The sequence below is a fragment of the Nyctereutes procyonoides genome, unplaced genomic scaffold (genome assembly GCF_905146905.1).
Source record: "Nyctereutes procyonoides isolate TBG_1078 unplaced genomic scaffold, NYPRO_anot_genome, whole genome shotgun sequence".
Lineage (NCBI taxonomy): Eukaryota > Metazoa > Chordata > Mammalia > Carnivora > Canidae > Nyctereutes > Nyctereutes procyonoides.
In genome coordinates, this window is record NW_026575136.1 from 944,841 (window position 1) to 965,309 (window position 20,469).

General features: G+C 33.1%; 1 protein-coding gene across 1 annotated transcript in view; it reads left to right on the forward strand.

The window, feature by feature from the left end:
- LOC129495535 (thrombospondin type-1 domain-containing protein 7B) overlaps positions 1–20,469 on the forward strand; it is a 741,731-nt gene that overhangs the window by 150,206 nt on the left and 571,056 nt on the right. The gene's annotated exons all lie outside the window — the stretch shown is intronic.

The following is a 20,469-nucleotide window of genomic DNA, read 5'->3' on the forward strand; positions in this document are numbered from 1 at the left end:
ATTTATCATTTTTCATAATGTTCATGGTTTTTACATTTGTTTTTGTTTACTTTTGTTTTCATGATTAAGAAACTTCTCTAACATTTTAGTTGTAGATTTTTTATAGTAATAATAATAAAGTTAATACAAGAATGCTTTCTATGGCATTGATTTGGAAAAAAATTACCTTGTATAGCAATAAATAGAATTACAAACCTAGAGAGGGAGTGAACTGGAACTTTTCTTTTTTTAAAGATTTATTTATTTATTTATTTATTTATTTATTTATTTATTTATTATAGACCGAGAGAGAGAGAGGGGGAGACAGAGACAGAGACACAGGCAGAAGGAGAAGCAGGCTCCATGCAAGAAGCCCGATGTGGGACTCGATCCCGGGACTCCAGGATCGTGCCCTGGGCGGAAGGCAGGCGCTAAACCGCTGAGCCACCCAGGGATCCCCTGAACTAGAACTTTTAAAAGGAATAATTTATTTTATTTTATTTTAATTAATTGATTGATTGATTTTTAAAGATTTTATTTATTTATTCATGAGGGACACACAGAGAGAGAGAGGCAGAGGGAGAAGCCCGCTCCATGCAGGGAGCCCTATGCAGGACTCGATCCCGGGACTCTGGATCATACCGTGAGCCCAAGGCAGGTGCTAAACTGCTGAGCAGCGCAGGGATCCCTAGTACAAAAAAATCATGACATAAGTATATAGAAATATGTTCAAAGTAGTATTTGTTTAATTTTCCCCAGAAGGCCTTAAATGGAAACACTTGTATATTACCGAGTTTGTTCCAAATTTATATACCTTTCACTAGTACTTAAATTACAAAACAGTGAAATGCTCATCTCTAGAATTAGTCATTATCAGTTACTGTTTTCTCATAATCCATAGCTGGCTGGGAGAGGCTCAAAAGAGTACCTCTGCTATTCTAGAACAAAGTAATGTGATGATTTTTTTTTCCATTTGACTTCACAAATGAGCATATTTTATCTTTGATGCTTCATTCTGATTTATGCTATATGCAATTGGCAGTTCCATTGAAGAATGATTTTCTGCCTTTTATTGCCTGCTTCTGTGAAGCCCAAGAGATTAAGCAGATGATTTGGGTGATTATTGTTTGAATGTGTATGTGGGATTCTGTAGACATTGTATTTTTTTAAGACATTGTATTCTTAATATCCCAAGAATGTTTTCATTTTTAGTTTGCTTGTTTTTGCCATTTTTATTAAGAGACTTTATTTTTTAGAGTGATTTTAGATTTACAGAAAGATTGAGTGGAAAATACAGTTTCCATATACCTTCTCATCACTCCCCTCCACACATACAGTTTCATACATACATCTTCCATCAGTGTAGTGTATTTGTTTCAATTCATGAGCCAATATCAATATATTACTATGCTCATAGTTTACGTTGGAGTTCACTGTGTTGTACTTCTGTGGGTTTGGACAAATGTATAATATGTAACCACCATGATTGTATCATAAAGAATAGTTACATTGCCCTAAAAATCTGTGCTCTACTTATTGATCCTGCCTTTCCCCAGTTCCATTCCCTGACATTCAATGATCTTTTTACTGGTTGCAAAGTTTTATCTTTTCCAGAGTGTTATATAGTTGGGATGAGGCAATATATAACCTTTTCATATTGGCTTATTTTGCTTAGCAATATGTATTTAAGGTTCTTCCATGTGTACCCATGGCTTAATAGCTCAGTTCATTTTATCACTGAATGATGTTTGTTGGTTTACAAACTACCGCCCCACCCACCATATACACAGGGCAAGGAGAAACCAAAGAAAGAGAGGCAGACTACTCCAGATTGGTAGGTGGCATTTTAATAAGCAAGGAAACTTACTTATAAGGCTTATTTTAGGTGGATGCAAAATGAGGAGATCTCTGTACCCACCTGCCAAATCTTAAAAGTTTATATAGAGGCCTTAATTGGGTCCAGTCACACATACCATCCAGATGGTTTCAAAACACCTACTTCCTTAAGGCTACGTCCTTAGAGGTGCTCCCACTGTGTACAGAGCATAGGTTGCAAGGACAAGGGAGGGGGTGAGGAGCTCCCAATTGTCCAGGTCTAGCCTAAGGGTCAACTGGAAGTCCTGTCCTCTTGATTACCTCCTCCAGCAGTATTCTATTGTATGGATATATCACAGTTTGTTTTCCACTACCTTATTGAAGGACATCTTGGTTGCTTCCAAGTTTTGGCAGATATAAATAAAGTTTCCATAAACATTCATCTGCAGATTTTTATGTGAACATACGTTTTCAACTCATTTGGAAAAATACCAGTGGGCATATTTTTGTATATTATGGTAAGAGTTTGTTTAGTTTTGTAAGAAACTGCCAAACTGTCTTCCAAAGTGGCTGTATCATTTTGCATTCCCACCAGCAATAAATGAGAGTTCCTATTGCTTCACATTCTGGCCAGCATTTGCTATTGTCAGTGTTTTGGATTTTAGCCATTTTTTGATAGGTATGTAGTGGTATCTTGTTTTAATTTGCAATTCCTTAATCACATATGATGTTCAGCATCTTTTTATATGCTTGGTTACCATCTGTTTATCTTCCTTGGTGAGGTGTCCAGGGATTTTGCCTGTTTTTTGAGTTGTTTTCTTATGGTTGAGTTTTATAAATTCTTTGTGTATACCAGTCCCTTATCAGATGTTTTGAAAATATTTCTTTCTCGTCGATGGCCTGTCTTTTCATTCTCTCAAAAGCGTCTTTCACAAAGAAGCTTGTTTTTTTTTTAATTTAAATGAAATAAAATTTATCAATATTTCTTTCATGGATTATTCTTTGGTGATGCATCTAAAACAACAAATTCTCTAAACCTAGGATCAACTAGATTTCCTCCTATATTGTTTTCTAGTGGTTTTATAGTTTTACGGTTTCTATGGTCCAGTCTAGTTTTTAGGACAGGATAAGATTGGTGTCTGACTTCTTCTTCTTTTTTTTTTTTTTTTTTTTTGTATATGAAAATTCAATTGTTCTAGTGCCAATTGTTAAAAAGACTCTTCTTTTTCTATTGAATTGCCTTTGTTCCTTTGCCAAAGATTATTTGACTATATTTATGTGGATCCATTTCTGGGCTCTCTTGTTTTTATTCCATTGATCCATTTATCTATTTGCCAGTAAAAAATGTCTTAAATACTGAAGCTTTATAGTAAGTCCTGAAGTTGGGTAGTGTCAGTCCTCTGAATTTGTTCTTTTTTAATATTGTATTGACTCTTATGGGTCTTTTTGTTTTTCCATATAAACTTTAGAGTTAGTTTTTTCAATATCTGCAAAATAATTTGCCAAAATTTTGATTTGTATTGTTTGTAGTGTATGGAGCAATTTGCAAAGAAATCCTTTCCATGTACCTGGAATATTTCTCCATTTATGTACATCTTTGATTTTTTCATCAGAGTTTTGTACATTTTATCATGTAGATCTTGTACATATTTTATTAGATTGATATTTCATATTTCTGGTGCTAATATAAATGCATTTTATTTATGGATATTATTGGCTAATGTTTTTTTAAGAAAGAGGACACAAAATACTAATATCAGTAATGAAAGAGGTCATCACTAATGATCTCATGGACATTAAAAGAATAATAAAGGAATATTATGAACAAATTTATGCTCACAAGTTTGATAAATTAGATGAATGGATCAATTCTTTGAAATACACAACCTGCGAGCAGCCTGGGTAGCTCAGCGGTTTAGTGCCACCTTCAGCCCAGGATGTGATCCTGGAGACCCGGGATCGAGTCCCACATCAGGCTCCCTGCAGGGAGCCTGCTTCTCCCTCTGCCTGTGTCTCTGCCCCCCTCTCTCTGTCTCTGTGTCTCTCATGAATAAATAAATAAAATCTTAAAAATGAAATACACAACCTGCTAAAACTTGCAGAAGAAAAAAATCTCTAATATGAATAGGTGTATAGCTATTAAAGAAATTGAATCAATCATTAGTAACCTGCCAAACCAGAAAGCACCTGGTCCCAATGGGTCCACTGTGAATTCTACAAGTGAAGAAGAAAATTAATACTAAGTTGCTATACTTTATTTCAGAAATAGAGTACACATTTCCCAATTCATCCATGAGGCCAGCATTACCCTATTATCAAAAACCAGGAGAAGATATTATAAGATAGTAAAACCAAGACCAATATCTATACACATATATGCAAAAATTCTCAAAAAAATATTAGCAAATAATATCCAACAATACATAAAAAAATACTACACCACAACCAAATGTGATTTATTCCATATACGCAAAGCTGGTTCAACATTCAAAAGTAAATTAACACAGTCTAATATATCTACAGACTAGAGTAAAATAATACAATCAACTCCATAGACACAGAAAAATCACTTGACAAAGATCTATACCAATGCATATAAAAATTCTCAGCAAACTAAGAATATAGAGGGAGTTCTTCAACATGATAAAAAACATCCTTGGAGAGCCTGAGTGGCTCAGTTGGTTGAGTGTCCAACTCTTGATTTCAGCTCAAATCATGATCTCAGGGTTGTGAGATCAAGCCCCCCAACAGGTTCCGTGCTCAACGCAGGCAGTCTGCTTGAGTTTCTCTCCCTCTGCTCATGCTTATGCATGTTCTCTCTCTCTCTCTCTAATAAATAAGAGAGCTTTGTACCTAAGCTACCTTAGAAAACTAGAAAAAGAAAAGCAAATTAAATCCAAAGTAGGCAAAATGAAAATAATAAAAATTAGAATTGAAATCAATAAAACTGAAAACATAAAATCAGTAGAGAAATATCTGAAATCAAAAGCTACTTTTCAAAAATGATCAGTAAAACTGACATACTTCTAATTTAATTTATCTACTCTCTGTCCTAAAGGATATAATAATATAATTGGTTATATTTGTATCATTGGCATTAAAATGATTATATAATTGGATTAATATGTATTACATTTATTGTTTACTATTTATTGCTATGTTCGTTGTTCCTATCTTGACTTCCTTTGTTTTTCATCTCTGATTTTAATTGAACATTTTTTATTGTGCCATTTTGTCTCCTCCCTTAGCATATCAATTTTAGTCTCTTTTCTTTAACTTCTTCAAAGGTCACCCTAGAGTTTGCAGTGTAAATTTACAATTAATTCAAGTCTACTTTCAAATAACACTGTATCACTTCACACATAGTGCAAGTATCTTGTAACAGAATATTCCCAGTCCTTTTTTCCCATACCTATAACATTGTTGTCATTAATTTCACTTACCCATAACCCATAACTACCCAATACATTGTTATTATAATTTTAAACAAATTATTAACTATTAGATCAGTTATGACTGAGAAAAATAAAATATTTTACCTTCAATTATTCCTTCATCAACAGTCCTTTATGTAGTCCAAGTTTAATATCTGATTCATTTTCTTCTCTCTGAAGAGCTTCCTTTTAATATTTTTTCAAGGCAGGTCTAATGATGACAAATTTCCCATTTTTTTTTTTTTTTAGAAAGTCTTCATTTCTCTACTTTTTAAAGGTAATTTCACTGGATACAGAATTTAGGTTGGTGGAAGTTTTTCTTCCAACACTCTACTCTCTTTTTTGCTTGAATAGTTTTTAAGAAGAAATTTGATGTAATTTTTATCCTTGCTCCTCTACAGCTAAGGTGTTTTTCCTCACCTCATTCCAACTTCCCATCCCCAGTTTTTTTCAAGATAGTCTCTTTGTCTTTGATTTTCTATGTTTTAAATATTATATGCTGTGGTATAGGTTTTTTTTTTCCCTCTTTTTAAAAAAAAGTTTATCCTGTGCTTGGTGTACCCTGAGCTTTCTGAATCTTTGGTTGGTTGTCTGTCATTAATTTTGAAAATTTCTCCCTCATAATTACTCCAAAACATTTATTTTTTTTCTATTCCTTTCCTTTCCTCCTCTTCTCTCTTCTTTCTTTTACTTCTGGTATCCCTAGTATATGAGCATTACATTATTTGTAATTGTCCTGTAGTTCTTGAGAATCTGTTTTTTTACATTTCAGTTTTGGAAATTTTCTATTGTCATTTTTTTCAAGCTTAGTGATTCTTTCCTTGACTATGTCAAGCTTATTGATAAGCCTATCAGAGGTCATTCTTCATGTCTGTGTTACTGTTTTCAACTTCCATCATTTCCTTTTGATCTTTTCACAAAATTTCCATCTCTCTGTTCATAATCTATATATGAGATTGCATATTGTAAACTTTTTATTTTAGAGCTTTAGCATATTAATCATAGTTGTTTTAAATTCCCAGTTAGGATAATGCCAAAATTTTTGCTATGTCTGAATTTGAATCTGATCCTTGCTCTGTCTTTTTCAAACTGTGTGCTTTGTCTTTTAGTACGCCTTGTTTTCTTTTGTTGAAAGCTGGACATGATGTACTGGGTAAAAGGAACTGAGATAAATAGGCTTTTAGTGAGATTTTATATTTATTTGTCTAGGATTAGGTTGTGTTTACTGTAGTTGTAGGGGTAAAAGACTAAAATTTTCTTCTATCCTTGTTATATCTTTTCCCCTTTTTCCTTTTTGTTCTTGGGTTTCCTTAAAAAATTCATCCTAATTAAGGTCTGGTATGTGATGTTCTTTTTATTGTAATTCTCTATTTTTGATTTGGAGCCTCATTAATGTTATGCTGATTTTTGGGGAGAGGAGAAATGTTTTGTAGTCCATGATTGGTCTCAATCCTTTATTGAACCTGTTCTCCTAAAATGTGGCCTTTAAAACTGCTTTTTCCATTTCACAAGCTTTTCCTTCCCATTTAGGAATGATAGAGGGACTAGAGTTGGGTGTTTTCTGTGCCCAGATCAGTCAGGCTCTGGTAAAATACAGTTGATTAGGATTTGGTAAAATAGTTTCCTTTGAGGGTGGACCTTTCCAAGACAAATTCTCTGGATATACTTCAGAATAGCTGCTTTTCCACTCCCCTTGATGGGAGCATGAGATTTTTCTTTATTGTGAGAACCTGGTCAGCCTTCCAGAGGTATAACTATGAAAATATAGGATTTCTAGTAGGGCTGGGCCCACCTGAAACTTTTGCCTGTAAAGATTATCTACACTGAAACCTCTAGCAATTTTGTTGGTCACAGCTTAAGTTTTCCTGGCTTTTAGTGGCTCCACGGCATTTTCTGCTTCTGCAGTGCTTCCGTTATGTTATGATTCTCCATATCCACCTGTTTGTCTCTCCACTTCTTGGGACAGCCATCTGTCCCACGACTGAATTCTCTGATGAATTGAAGAACAGTTGTTGATTTTCTGTTTGTTTAGCTGTTTTTCTCATTTTGATGACAGCAGTGACACCTTTAAAGCTGCTGAGACACTGGAATGGAAACCAGAAGTCACCATGTTCTCTTCCGAGTTCTAGGCAGCATGTTGAACTAAAACAACTTTTTAAAAATATATATCATGAAATTTATACCATTTATTTCATTGAGTCATCAAAGAATAATGAAATGACTCACATACTATCATAAAATGTTTAGATTATTAGGAAAATAGTGTCAAGTGGCAACATTTCTATTTCGCTACTTTGCACGACAATGAACAGAAACATTACCCTTAACATCTGTGAGATCACACTGTTGACAATGTTGTCTAATTTTTATCCAACTTGATGAATTGTGTGGGCATAGTCCCTCAGAATTTTTACTAAAATGTCTCAAATCCATCTCTGCAAAGTGCTTTTTTTTTTTCCTTTTTGTGGATCTGATACATTCAGGAAAACATTGTTATTTTTGTGTGTCTGTTGACGTCTAGGGTAAAGTTTAAATTTCTCTTAATCAGTAAAAATTGTCCTAAATATTGAATTCCTTTTATGCCAAACTTATATCTACCTTTACATCACTTTCCTTTGGTGGTCTCTTTGAGACTGTAGGGACAAGTGGCAGTTTGTTCCCTTTGTTTTGATTGTGGCAATGGCTGGTTGTCATATCATTTAAGATAGGATGCTTCCATTACGCAAGCTCCTGCTTATGCCTTGCTGGAAAGTCACTTTCACAATTTAGGACACCACAGAGGTTTAATTAATGTCCTTTACTAGTTCTCTCATTGATTACGATTAACTTTTGGTGATCACCCCAAGCAATTTTCCTTTCACACTTCTATTTGCTGTGTGGCAGGCAGTTGTATTACCTCTTGGTGCTACTGTGCTCCCTCATCATTGATTTGCCTATTGGGTTTTAAAGATCTTTTGTTTTTAATTATCTCATTGCATATCCTATTTTTTTTCTCTTATTTTGATAGGCGTTTCTCTGAGATTGCATTATTACATTTTTAAATAGCTATCCCACAGCCTGTTTTTTTCCCAGATAGCAGTGACGCTGTTATTGAACCTTTATAATACCTAACTTAGTGAAATAAAGTGGTCTTCTTTATTCAGTTTTTGGTTTTGTTTTATTTTGTTTCTTTTTTTGTTGCTGAAGTAGAAGTGCATCTGAGTTAAGAAATCTGAGTTGTAGACTAGGCATTCTATTTATATGAATAAAAAAAGTGATTTATATTTATTATTCTGGTGAATAAAATTTAGGTGAACGGATTTTACTTTTATTTTTATAGAGAGAAATTCTTGGCATGGGCAATCTTTTAAGAGCTATGATCATTTGGTACATGTTAAATATATTTTAAATTCTTAGGCCACTATGGTTAAATACTCTGTGAGTTCCTTTGAAAAGAGTTCCTGAAAGGTAATAAATTTTGACTTTAAAAAGAATCCTATCACTAAAGCTCAAATCTTATTGTTTGCTTTTGTTTGTTATGTTATCTTTACTACCAGAGTATATTCAGAAAGAAATGTTCTATTCCTATCCCTTTTAAAGCATAAACAAATGCTGACCCTGCATATAAAATGTTATTTTTATAATTTGGTTTTTGTAAGTGGTAGAGAATATTTTGTTGCTTTTGTTGTGTTGGTAGGAATGAGAACAGAAAACTTTTTTTCCTGTTTTTCCTTTTCAGTTTTAGATTTTGTTTTCCTCTTCTCATATGTATTGATTTAATTGTATTTTTAAAATATATTGAATATTAAAATATTTCTAAAATAAAAAGTATACGTAAAATTACTGGGAGGAGAGTTACTCCCTCTTGTTATATCTTTATCCTGTGTCTCCTATGTTTGGTAGATAATCAGTGTTCTTGTTTTCTGGTTTATCCTATATTTCTTTATGTTTTCTCATTTTCATTTTTTTTTTTTACAAAAAGAGTAGCATATTGTATAATCTCTCTTGTATTTTCACATATTATTTTCTATAAACTCCTTATCGATTATTCAAGACCTTCCTCACTCTTTTTTTTTTAACCATTGCATACTACTTCATTGAGTGTGTACAGCATACCTTATTTGAACAGATTCCTGTGCTTAGGCATCTAGGTTTCTCATATTTTGCACTTACAAATAATTCCTCAATGAATAAACTTTTGCTCATATATTTTGATATCATTGGAGGTATTTTTTAGGATAAATTCCTAGAAGTATGATTGCTGGGAAAAGTTTAGTTATTGCCAAATGCTTTATGGGAATGATGCCATCTTGCATTACCATCAACAAACGTACAAAGAGAGTATATTGGTAAGCTTTTGAACTTTTTCCTAAACTGAAATATGAGAAATGGTATTTTAAATAGGGTTTTAATTTGCATTTCTCTTACTATGTGTGAATTTGAATATTTACCCATATATTTAGGGGCCACATTTGTAGATCCTTTTGTGACTTACCTGTTTATCTTGCTTGCCTATATTTCTATACGCAATTTTTATCTTTGCTTTTATTTTCAAACTGTTGTAATTAGGGATGTTAGCTGTATTTTGAACTTTTATAGTTAGGGATGTTCTTATATTATCTCTCAGTTGGCAGTTTGTGTGTTGACTTTGTTTATGGTGATTTTTGTTATGCAAAAGTTTAAATATTTTTTACATTGTCAGGTTGTTGGATATATTGCATTTGGAATTTTAGTCATGATTAGAATATCTTTTCCATGTCCAAGTTAAATGCAGCCATGATTTCTCTTACTACAAACATAATTTTATTATTTACATTTGAATTTTGGATCAGTTTAGACTGTGGTCTTGTGTATGATGTGGAGAATGGATCTAATTTTATCTTTTTCCAAAACTCTTTCCAGTACCTTTTCCATTTATAAAAGACTATCTCTTTGACCCTATAATTGAGAGAACATCTTTGTCATATATTAACTTTCTATATGTAGTTGGGATTCTGTTCTTTTTTAATTATCTATGTATGAGTTGGTCCCCAACTATTTTGATTAGAGAGACTTTGCCAATATAATTTAATTCAATATAATTCTGATAGGGCTAGTCCCTCTTCATAACTGTTCTTTTTCTATATTTCATAGCTCTTCCTTACAAAATTTATGAGCAACTTGACCAGATCAATAAAATAAGCTCATGAGAACTTTTGTGATTAAATAAAATTTGTAAATTAATTTAGAAAGAACTGATACATTGGTGTTGAGACATCCTAACAAAAAACAAGGGATATATTTTCGTTTGTTTCAAGTCTATATATGTGTCTATTAGAGGTGTTTAATAGTTTTATTTATAGGGCTCTCGAACACTTCTTGTTTCCCTAAGTTTTATAATTTTGGTGGTGTTATAGATGTTGTTTTTGTCATCCATTACATTCTGTAAGTGGTTAATACAAAATGCTATTGATGTGTGATTGTTAACTGGCTGAATTCTTTTATTAAATGAGTCATTTTTAGCATTTATCTTGATGCTTTTCAAATATAATGTCATGGTATCAGCAAGTAGAGATAGTTTTTTATATTCTTTTCTCATTCTCATGCCTTTGTTTTCTCTAGTTTAATGTACTGAATGCAGAAAAATCTTAAATAGTCATGAAGATGGTGCATATTCTTACCTTTCTCAAATCTCATTGGCAATGTCTCTATAATTTTCCCATTAAGTAAGATTTTTATTTTTAGGATTGAGGCATTTATCAATTTTCTATCACACCTGTAACAAATTATCACAAATGCCTTAAAACAACGCATTTATTATTTTGCAGTTCTGGAGGTCAGAAGTCTGAAATGGATCTCACAGGGATAAAGTCAAGTTGTCAGCAGGCTACATTTATTCTGGAGGCTTTAGCAGAGAGTCCGTTTCCTTGCGTTTTCTAGGTTATAAAGACTACTTGAGTTCTTTGGCTGGAGATGTAGTTTCTTCAAATCTTTTTTCTGAGATTTCTCTGCCCCTCACTTCCCTGCATCTGTCTTTTACTTCTAGGAAACTTGTTTATACATTGGGCCCATCAGGCTAATCCAGTGTAATCTCCCCATCTTAAAATCCTTGATTTTGTCATATTTGCAAAGTACTTTTTGCTCTGTAAGGGAGCACATGCACAGATTCTGGGGATTAGGGCATGAACTTCTTTGAGGAGAGAGGCATATTTTGCATGTCACAAAGTTGTGTGTGTGTGTGTGTGTGTGTGTGTGTATTAGTCAGTCATATTAAGGGAGTAGCCATCCGTTTCTGTTTTTTTGTCAAGAGTTTTTATAGAACAGATATTAAATTGTGTTGAAGGATTTTGTGTATCTTTGAAGATAAACATATAAACATGTTTTTTTTTCTTTGAATCTATTAATAGGGGAAATTATATTAATACATTTTTCCAATAATGAGCCATTTTTGTATTTGTAACACATACTTCATTTGGCGATTTTCTTCCTTTTGCTTTGTATACCAAGTTGAGATATTATAATGCTTACTTCATGACAATAGTGTGAAAGTTCCCTTTCATTTTCAATGTTCTAAAGAATTTCTGTAGTTTTGGGACTCTCTGGTCACTAAAGATGTGGTGGGATTTCTTTGTGAAAATAGTTAGACCTGATACTTTATCATGTTATCTCTTTGAAAACTATCTCTATTTTTTTCTGTGGAGACTGGTCTATTCAAACTGGAAATAGTTTCAATAGACTATATTCTTAAGATAAATGACTCATTTTCTCTAGATTTTCAAATTTATTTGCATAGATGTATTTCCAATATAGAATTCTTTACCCTGTGCCATTTTTTACTTTTATCTATCTGTCCTTTCTTTAGTTAGTATTTAAAATAGTAGTTTGTCTTTTGGTTATATTTTTTAAACAAAACAAGAATTTGGATTATTAATTTGGTCGATTGTTGTTATGTTCCATACTTCATTGATTTTGACATTTTTCTTCACTATTAACTTCCTCATACTTTGCATTTATTTATTTTTGTTATTTTTATAAGAAATGTTTTTGAATAGGGTGTTTAAATTATGTTAATAATTGTGACACTTCTATTTTATAGAACCTACTGTTATTTTCTTTGTGTTATAATTTATAAGTGATCTTTATAAGTGGACTCTGTGCACTTAGGAAGAAGGATCATCTCTATTATTGGTGTGGCACCTTATATGTACCTTACTAATTATACAATTTAGGTTTTTTAATATCTTAATTTTTGTCTACTTGTCCTCACTTAGACTGAAAACAGTTATTAAATTCCCTATTATTAGCATTTCTATATCTTTCTCTCGCATCTTCTATTTTTTTTCCATGCATGGTTGCATTTATTATTTGGCATATAGATACTAAAAACTGTTATATCTTCATTGTGGAATGTAGCTTTTAACATTATGAAGTATCCTTATTTGACTCTTCTCATCCTTTTTGGCTAATTTTACTTTGTCTGATATAAGGATTGCAACACATACATTCTTACTGTTTTCATTTGCTTACTAAATCTTTATCCCTTTATTATTAGCCTTTTGGAATCACCATATTTTAAGTATGTCCCATATTCACCATCAGCATGGAGCTGGGTTTCACTTTGTGAGTGAATGTAAACATTCTATTTCTTTTAACAGATGAATTAACTTTCATATTTGTTGATATGACTGTTGATATGACTTGTCTCAAGTCCATAATTTTATGTTGAATTATAATGTATAGCATTCATATTTACTGTGTATCATTATTTGGAGTATACCTTTTGCTTTTAAATCTAATTTTGGTATTTAGGAATGCTTGTATTTTTATTTTAGGGACTATCTTTTTATTAATTCTTCTTATAATGCCTTTTCTTTCCCTTTATCTAACCTATTATTATGTATTATGTTAGTTTTAAATGACTTTTATTTATTACCTTGATCTTATTCTACTCTCCTCTTTTTCTCTTTCTTATCCTTTTGTATTTTAGGTGAATTTTTTCTATTTGTCAGAACAAGTAACATGTATATATTATTCTATGCATGACTCCACCCTCATCATAGACTTAGTTTTACAGATGAAATGCTTACATGCAGTCCTTTAGCCAAAGCTTTTAAAATTGTCTTTGGCAAGATGTAGCTCAACATATAGTAGATGCCTTTAGAGAGTCACAACATAAAGTACTTACTGAGTCTGGCATGTTAAAAACTATTTGAAGGACAATTTAGCAGGGTATAATATTCTTAGTTCACATTTTCTCTTTACCTTTCTTGAAAATTCACTGCAGCCTTGATCTGTATGTTTCCAAGAAGTCTGTTGCTGGTTTATCTTTTGGCCTTGGTTAGTTATTTCATCTTTTTGTTAGATTAATTTTCTTTGTCTTTAAAATCTAATAGTTTTGGGATGCCTAGGTGGCTCAGTGGTTGAGCATCTGCCTGTGGCCCAGGGTGTGATCCTGGAGTTCCAGGGTCAAGTTCCATATAGGGCCCCCTGCATGGAACCTGCTTCTCTCTCTGCCTCTCCCTCTCTCTCACAAATGAATGAATGAATGAATGAATGAATGAATAAATAAATAAATAAATAAATAAATAAATAAATAAATAAAATCTTAAACAAAATAAACTCTAATAGTTTTACCAATATGTATCTGAGGGTTGATTGCTCTCGGTCAGATTTCCTTAGTTTCTGGCCAGTCCTTTCAATGTATATAGATTCTGGTCTTCTTTTATTTTTGGAACATTTTTTTAACTTACATTTTTAAAGAGTGATTTATTCTAGTGTATTTTTCCCCCAAGAAAATTTACTGTGGGGATCCCTGGGTGGCGCAGCGGTTTAGCGCCTGCCTTTGGCCCAGGGCGTGATCCTGGAGACCCGGGATCGAATCCCACGTCGGGCTCCCGGTGCATGGAGCCTGCTTCTCCCTCTGCCTGTGTCTCTGCCTCTCTCTCTCTCTCTCTCTCACTGTGTGCCTATCATAAATAAATAAAACAAAAAAATTAAAAAAAAAGAAAATTTACTGTGTTGGACTGTCCTATTTTCTACTTTCATTTTTTTATTCTACTTTCTTGGGCCCATTTTGCTTCTTTCATGATCTCATCTTATTTCTCTTTTTTTTTTTCCCTAGGTTTTTTCTCAGCATCTTGTATTTTGTGTTCATTTGAATATGTTCTTTCTTGGGCATCTTGTAATTTAGTAATTAATTTTTTGAAATGATCTTTTTTTTTTTTTCTGAGTTCAATCAATTCTCATTTTATTTCTCCCCCTCCTCTTCCTCCTCCTCCTCCTCCTCCTCCTCCTCCTCCTTCTCCTTCTTTTCCATTGTGGTCTTAGGTTTTTGTATTTCTCATTCAAGGTAGGTTTTTAAAAATATTTACACATGTTTATTCGGGGATATTTAGTGCAATTTCATGTGTTATGTTACACTATTTTCTCAACTTCCTTCCTGTTTATGTAGAGGAGATGTCTCACCTGCAGAAAATATTTTATGTTTTCTGATTTTTCTTCACAGTTTTGAATGGATGTAGTCTGCTTTAGTTCTGTTCTAATTCATTTCCTGAACACAGTGTCTATTTCAGAAATACCCTCTTCTGTCAGTAGTGCCCTCTTTTGTGAAGTCTCATTTAGCATGCTGTTGCCAGTAGTAGTGTGTATCTGTGTAGGACTACTGGTCTGTCTTATTTCACCTTTGTTTCTGTAGGATTCTTTATCCCCCTGACCCCCAGTTTCCTTCCTTCTCTTTATGGCCTCATTTCTAAGTACTACCAGCCATTTTCTCTCTATATGATTTTCCCCCAGGAATTATTCTCCAAGACTGGCACTTCCAGGCCCACACAACTTTCATGCCCTGCAAATGAGCTACCAAGTTTGACCTCTGTTATATATTTTGAATTACTGATGAACTATCTTTTTCTGAAAATTATTTGTCTGTTCTTCATCTAAGAGTTTTGCAATTATTAGTTTTCTTCATGGGATCTCTTGGGACACTTCTCCCCTGCTTTCCACAACTGGTTATGTTGCATTTATAGGCAGTCAGTGCAGTAATCTTGTTAGAACCTTTCTACTCACACATAATTTGAAGGGGTGTGTGCACGTGAGTCCATGTTCTCTGTGTCTATTAATTGTGGACACAAGGGTCATGTGTGGTTTGATTTTCTCTTGTTATTAATAATTTTTTTTGTGGTAGCCTGAGTGGCTCAGCGGTTTAGTGCCACCCTTGGTCCAGGACATGATCCTGGAGACCTGGGATCGAGTCCCACGTCAGGCTCCCTGCATGGAACCTGATTCTCCCTCTGCCTGAGTTTCTGCCCCTATCTCTCTCTCTCTGTGTGTGTCTCTTATGAATAAATAAATAAAATCTTTAAAAAATAATAATAAAAAATAATTTTTGGTGCAATATTGGTATGGGAAAAATTCAGCATCAGACAACTGCCATTGTTCTCCCAACCTGAAAGTCATGATAGGCATTTTTTTTTTTAATGCACTATCAGATCTTATGAAGTTGAGTTTGTAACCAGAATTTTCACATGGATTACCTGTAAACATAATTTTGGCCTAAAAGACAGGGATTTAATTTTAATCTTGACCATCCTATACTTTTTTTTGTGCCCATTAGGAAAAAAATAGGCATTAATTTACTTTTCCATAAAATGAGGATAATGGCTAAGATCTTCAGATGATTGCAAATATTGCTTTTATCTCTGCTTATATACATAAACATCCATAAATATGTACTTACATATCATTCTTAGTATTCTAAGAAATTTGGAGAAAATAAAACCCATTTTATTCTGGGACTTGTACCACATTTTAAATCTGTGTTGAATAATGTTTTCTAGTAACAAGAAATGATCACAATACCAAAAATATTCCATTTTAATATAATATCACTGTCAAGGATATTCCTTCTACAAATTTTATATCTCAATATATCATTATGTTTATCTTTATATTCATAGCACAATTTCTCCATCTCACCCAAACAACTGAACAACATAATTAAAATACAATTTCAGGGACACCTGGGTGGCTCAGCAGTTGAGCACCTGCCTTCAGCTCAGGGTGTGATCCCGGGGTCTGGCATTGAGTCCTACATCAGGATCCATGCAGGGAGCTTGCTTCTCCCTCTGCCAATGTCTGCCTCTCTCTGTCTCTCATGAATAAATAAATAAAATATTTAAGAAATAATAAAAATAAAATGTAATTTAACATTGTTATTTTAGCATTAGTGCGTGATGTTAGTTTTACTACCTATTGAAAAGTTTAAAATCATATAAATAAAACCTAGAAATTAAGAGCAAACTTTTTAGGTCAGGAGAGAATGGGATGACCTATTAAAAATACTAAAAGGAAAAAAAGATATCAACTAAGAATTCTATACCTGGTGAAGCTGTTCTTCAGAAATAATGGAGGGAAAACAACTTTCTAATACAAACAAAAGCTGAGGGAGTTTATTATCACCAAATATGCCTTACAAGAATTGCTAAAGGGAATTATTTGAGTGCAAGTAAACAGCACTAATTAAAATCATGAAAACATTTAAGAAAAAAAGAAGGAAAAAACTCACATAAAATTCATGGTAATGATAAATATATAGTCATAGTTAGATTTTGTAATATGAGAATGGTACTGCATAACTCACTCAATAACTGGTTTAAAAGTTAAAAAAGAATATAGCAAAAATAATGACTACAGTAATCTCTTATTAGTTATTCAATATTAAAAAAATGTGAATTATAATAGCAATGACCTAAAATGGAAGGGGTGGAGAAGTAAGTGTAAAGTTTATGAATTCTATTGAAGTTTTCAGTTTTAAAAAGAGGATGCTATAAATTTAAGATAGTTTATGTAAGTCCTGGAAACAACAAAGGGAAATCCTATAGTAATTACACAAAAGAACCTGATGAAGACAAAGCATACTGACCAAAAGACATCAAAACACACACACACAAAGACAGTGAATAAAAAATAAGGAACATTGAATCTACAAAACAATGGAAAACAATTAAAAATAACAAGAAGTCTTTATTTAACAATAGTCACTTTAAATGTAAGACATATAGAATGGCAGAATGGATAAAAAAGAACTAAGATTCAACAAAAAGCTATGTAGAAGAGACTCACTTTAGTCCTAATAACACATATTGACTGAAAGTAAAGGGATGGAAAAAAGATATTTCAAGCAAATGGAAACCCCCAAAAAGCAGGGGTACCTTCCTTATATCAGACAAAATAGGCTTTAAACTAAAAATGGTGAAGAGACAAGGTCATAATGTAATGATAACTGAGTTAATACATCAAGAAGATTTAACAATTATAAATATTGATGTGCCCAGTATTGGAGCACCTAACTATAGAAAGCACACACTAACAGAGCTAAAAGGAAAAATAAACAGTAATAGTTAGGAACTTTAATACCCCACTGTTAATAATGTATAAATCATCTAGACAGAGAATCAATAAAGAAGCAGAAGATTTGAATAGCACTATAGACCTAACAGGCACACATAGGGTATTCTATTCAACGACAGTAGAATACACAGTCTTTTCAAATAACCATGGACTACTGAATAGGTTAGAGCATATGTTAAGCCACAAAATGTCTTAGAAAATTCAAGAAGATTGAAATCATACCAAGTATCTTCTCTGACCAGAATGGCATGAAACTTGGAATCAGTAACAAGAAGAAAATTAGAAAACTCACAAACACATGGAAATAAAACACTCTCCTGAAGAACCAGTGAATTGAAGAAGTGAAAGGGGAAATAAAAAATGTTTCTTAAGACAGACAAAATAGGAAAAATAATTTCCATAATTTATGGGATGCAGCAAAAGCAGTTCTAGGAGGGAGGTTTATAGCAGTATATGCTTATATTAAGAAGCAAAAAAGATGCTAAGTAAATAATCGAACTCTACACCTAAGGAACATGGAAAAGGAGAACAAACTGTGCCCAAAATTAGTGGAATAAAGGAAATAATAAAGATTTGAACATAAATAAATGGAATAGACAGCAGAAAAGCACTAGAAAAGATCAATGAACAACGTTGGTTATTTAAAGAGAGAAAATTGAGAGGCAGCCCAGGTGGCTCAGCGGTTTAGTGCCACCTTCAGTCCAGGACGTGATCCTAGAGACCCGGGGTCGAGTCCCACGTCAAACTCCCTGCATGGAGCCTGCTTCTCCTTCTGCCTGTGTCTCTGCCTTTCTCTCTCTGTCTCTTATGAATAAATAAATAAAATCTAAAAAAAAAAAAAAAGATAAAATTGACAAACCCCTAGCAAGACTAACCAAGGAAAAAAGAAAACCCTCCAATTTAGAAATTATAGGTGAAAAAGTAGATGTTACAACTGATACCAGAGGTGTTGAAAAGATCATGAGGGGCCACTATATAGTTATAACCCGACAACTGGACAACCTAGAAGAAATGGAAAAATTATTAAAACATAGAGTTTACTAAGACTAAATCAGGAAGTAATAGAAAATCTAAATAAACCAATTACTAGGAAGGGGATTGAGTTAGTAATAAAAAATCACTCAACCTAGAAAAGCCCAGGACCAGATGGCTTCACTGATGAGCTTTACCATACATTTGAAGAAGACTCAACACCATTCCTTCTGAAACTCTTCTAAAATGTTAAAGCAGAAGGAACCATCCCAAACTCATTTTACAAGGCTAGCACTATCCTGGTACCAAAACCAAAAAAAGATATTACTATTAAAGAAAACTATAGGTCAATATCCTTGATGGACGCTGATGCAAACATTCTTATGAAATACTAGCAAACTGAAATTAGCAACACATTAAAAGGATGGTATGCTGTGATCAAGTGGGCTTTATTTCTGGGATGCAGTCATGTTTTAATGCACCAATCAATGTGATACCTCACACTGATGGAATGAGAGAATCATATGATCATCTCCATATATGCAGAAAAAGCATTTAACAAAATTCAACATCCATTCATGATAAAAATTCTTTTTTTAAGCTACAAATCAGATGTATTTTATTTATTTATTTTAAAGATTTTTTTTTATTTTATTTATCCATAGAGACACACAGAGAGAGGCAGAGACACAGGCAGAGGGAGAAGCAGGCTCCATGCAGGGAGCCTGATGTGGAACTCTATCCCGGGTCTTCAGGATCACGACCTGGGCTGCAGGCGGCGCTAAACCGCTGCGCCACCAGGGCTGCCCCATGATAAGAATTCTTAACAAATTAGGTATATAAGAAACATATTTCAACACAGTAAAAGCATTTTATGAAAAGTCCACAGCTAACATCATACTCAAGCTGAAAGATTTTCCTCTAACATCAGGAACAAGAGTATCCACTCTCACCACCTTTGTTCAACATAGTACTAGAAGTCCTAGCTAGAACAATGAAGAAAAAACAAAAGGTATCAGAATTAAAAAGGAAGAAATAAAATCGTCATCTATTTAGAAAATTCTAAAGATTCAACCCCCCCCCCCAAAAAAAAAAGACAAACTTGTTAGGTCTGATCGATGAATTCAGTGAAGTTGCAGGATATAAAGTCAACATTCAAAAGTCAGTGGTGTTTTTATACACCAACAACACAATTTTTGAAAACGAAATAAATTGATCCCATTTACAATAACACCAAAAAAGAACAAAATGCTTAGGAATAAATTTAAGGAATTGAAAGACCTCTGTGCTGAAAACTATAAGACATGGAGACAAATCAATGAAGACACAAATAAATGGAAATGTATTTCATGTTTGTGAGTTAGAAGAATTAATATTGTTAAAATGTCAATACTACCAAAGCCATTTTATAGGTTATGCAATCCCTATCAAGATTCCAATGGCATTTTTTACAGAAATAGATAAAAAACACTACTAAAATTTATGTGGATCACAAAAAACCCCGAAGAGCCAGAGAAATCATGAGAAAGAGAAAAGCAGGAGACATCACACTTTTTTATTTCTAGCTATATTATAAAGCACTAATCATCAAAACAGTATGTACTGGCATGAAAACAGGTAAATGGATTCATGGAATAGAGTTAAGGGCCCAGAAATTAACTCAAATATATATGGTCAGGTGATATTTGAAGCCAAGAATACTCAATGGAGAAAAGTCCATTTCTTTAATAAGTGGTGCTGAGATAATTGGGTATTCATATGTATCATAATGAAACTGGACCTATATTTTACACCACTCACAAAATTACCTTGAAATGGATTAAAGACTTAGATATAATACCTGGAACTGAAAATCTTAGAAGAAAACTAAAGAATAAAGCTCCTTGACATGGTCTTGGTAATGGTT